Source organism: Lathyrus oleraceus, chromosome 7 (assembly GCF_024323335.1).
Source record: "Lathyrus oleraceus cultivar Zhongwan6 chromosome 7, CAAS_Psat_ZW6_1.0, whole genome shotgun sequence".
NCBI classification, from domain to species: Eukaryota; Viridiplantae; Streptophyta; class Magnoliopsida; order Fabales; family Fabaceae; genus Lathyrus; species Lathyrus oleraceus.
Window position 1 is genome coordinate 24607995 of NC_066585.1, and position 2928 is coordinate 24610922.

At 37.3% G+C, this 2928-nt stretch overlaps 1 pseudogene; it reads left to right on the plus strand.

Moving 5' to 3' along the window:
- The first annotated feature begins 504 nt into the window (after positions 1-504).
- LOC127101815 (PHD finger protein ALFIN-LIKE 4-like) lies at positions 505-1043 on the plus strand (annotated as a pseudogene).
- The last annotated feature ends 1885 nt before the right edge of the window (positions 1044-2928 follow it).

Below are 2928 nucleotides of genomic sequence, written 5' to 3' on the forward strand. Positions count from 1 at the left end.
TGGATTCTCAAACCAGTATTCAAAGCAAAATATCCAGAAATTGAAGAATCCCATGGGAGTGATGCTTTGATGTGGGTACCTGTTAAACCACCAAACAAGGGATCGGATACCGTCACAAATGGAAGACAAATTGACTCAACCAAACAATGCAACAATTTCTCAGAAGCCTACGACTGCTATAAAGGAATTGCAAATTATTATGAAGCTTACAACCAATTTCTTTGTTCCCGGTCCATAACCGATCACATCAGCCATAACCTGCATAATACACACAGAAATGGTCATTTTATTACAACCCTGTCTTGTTTTCTAACACATCACAATAGTCCTTGTTCCGGTTACAAAGGCCATAGCAGAAAGTGAGAAGAACATAACAAGATCCAGAAAAAACTCACCGTAACCTTTTGAACTAGTTTGGTCTTCCAAATCCACAACAAACTCAGCATATTCCTCTCACTCCTACTTCACTCTCACTCTTCTACTGCCAGGCCACGTGAACCTACAATGGACTCGCGCGCACAGTATAATCCTTGCACCGTTGAAGAGTTTTTGGGGATTTCAAGGGTCGTCGAGCTGGTCTCATCAAAGCTCTCACCACCGATGTTGAAGATTTCTATAACCAATGTGATCCTGATAAAGAGAATTTGTGCTTATATGGCTTTCCTAGTGAGCAGTGGGAAGTTAATTTACCTGCTGAAGAAGTTCCACCGGAGCTTCCCGAGCCTGTGCTTGGAATTAACTTTGCCAGGGATAGCATGCCAGAAAAAGATTGGCTGTCTTTAGTTGTTGTTCATAGCGATTCATGGTTACTTGCTATTGCCTACTATTTTGGAGCCAGGTTCGGGTTCGACAATTTGACAGGAGACGCCTTTTCAGTATGATCAATGAACTGCCATCGATATTTGAAGTTTGTTACTGGTACAGCAAAGAAACAAGTTAAGGAGAAGTCTTCAGTTTCATACCACAGTGGAAGCAAATCCAAGGCCATCCTCAAAAACTGCATCGGTTCAAGCAACCTGTTTTATTTCCTTGCAACCGCTTGATCTTCAATTTCCTGCACAATATTAACCACAGTGATACAGCAGCAAGCAAGCAAATATTAAACAGTATCAAATAGAAGACACCGAGTCGCAGGCCAAATTCCTTCCGGCAGGTTGTCATTTTCGGATGATTCTCTCTTGTGTTCTACCAAACCGATACCAAGACATAGAAACTGATACAAGCACCAATAACAATACAGAGTGAAGAAAACACAGAAAATAGAAAAAGAAAAGCGATGATGAGTTTGAGTTGGAGTTGTTTATCACTTGCAAACCAACAACAACAATTCAGAAGATTCAAGATAACAACTCATAGTGTTTTTTGCTGTTGCATTTCTCCAATGTTCAATGTTACTGCAGTAATACAAAAACAATTGACAAGCATTAGAATCCAAAATTTCCCAAATTGAGCATAAGGACAAATTCAGAGAGAAAGAAAGAGTTCAAGGTACCGTTTCCGGAAGTGTAGCGTGAAACAGGATAAAAGCGTTTCTGAGCAACAAAAGTGCTTCTGAAACTTTCTCCTTTGAAAACCAATTACACCAACCGAAACCCTAAAGCTGTGGATATAAAAGAGGAGCGAGTGAGAACAGAGAGGGGGATCGGAGACGAAAAAAATTAAGAAGGAGGCGGCCAATCGAAAAAACCCTAAATCAAAAATCAATCAAAACGAACCTATTAGGAAGAGGCGAAAGGGAGGAAGCTCGAGATTCACCATTGTTGCCACCGCCGAAGGTAATTTCCTTCGTTTCAACCATTGGGTTCTTGCAATTTGAGTGAGATTGAGAGCGATTGAGATTGAGAGTTAGGCGAGATACGAGAGTTTGAGTGAGATTTCGAGAGAGAAACATTAAGAGTGATGGAGCGAGAGATTTCGTGAGATTGAGGGAAAGCGATGGAGTTGGTGAGAAGGAGAGAGCTCAGAGACAACGAGTGGTTTCTGTTTCATTTTTTTTCTTTTATTTGTTTCTTTATATTTGGTAACGTAACAAGATTTTTTGAAACCATTAAGATTTTCATTTAAATTTCCTAAGTCTTAGTTAATAAATATTTTCAGATTTTTCAATTCATGTTCCATTGGAAAACCCAACAGCCAGGCGGCTAGGGTATCTTTCTTTGTTTTCTCCCATTTGGTAGTCCAACCTATTTTCTTTTTTTAACAAAAAATTTTATTCCAGTTTGTTCTGGTTTATATACCCAAATGGTTGTTATAAATAAAAACTAGTCATTTGGTCTAGCGGAGAGGGGGTAGCTTCTAGATCTTTAGTATAGTGAGTTCAATACTCTTAGGTGTAGTTTTTCATTCTTTTAATATTTTCTTTTTATGCTTTATTATTCATATTTCTTTTTTTTTTCTTTTTTTTTATTATTGTTTAATAATATAGATTTGTTTTTTCTTTTAATTGCATCATGCATTCGAAACCATTTTTTTAACTTATAAAAATCATATTTTCTCGATTTAATATTGAGCCCCTTTTTCACACCCTTGTAAGTCGATTGCTTTTTAAGCATCGCCGTCAACCTCACATAGCTTACTCTTGGGCTTTCTTACAATGAGTCGGTTCTCTTGCACTTACACTCATGCATTATTTGTTGTTTGGGTCCGATTTAATTATTTCATGATTTTTAATCCCCATTTGACAAAATGTACCCCACTCCCCCGATGTGTAATAATTTTGTACTATTTTATTTCTTTATTGCTTGGTTGTTTAGTTAATACTAACACGAGAATAAAATCAACAATTTCAAAAAATACAAAAAAATGTGACTCGATCCAACGTCGAGTATTTTCTCAATAAACAAACCAATTCATTTCTCCTTTCTATTCCATCCCATTTCAAAAAAACTTCATCAAATGCTTGATCCAACGTCAAGCCATTTTTCATAA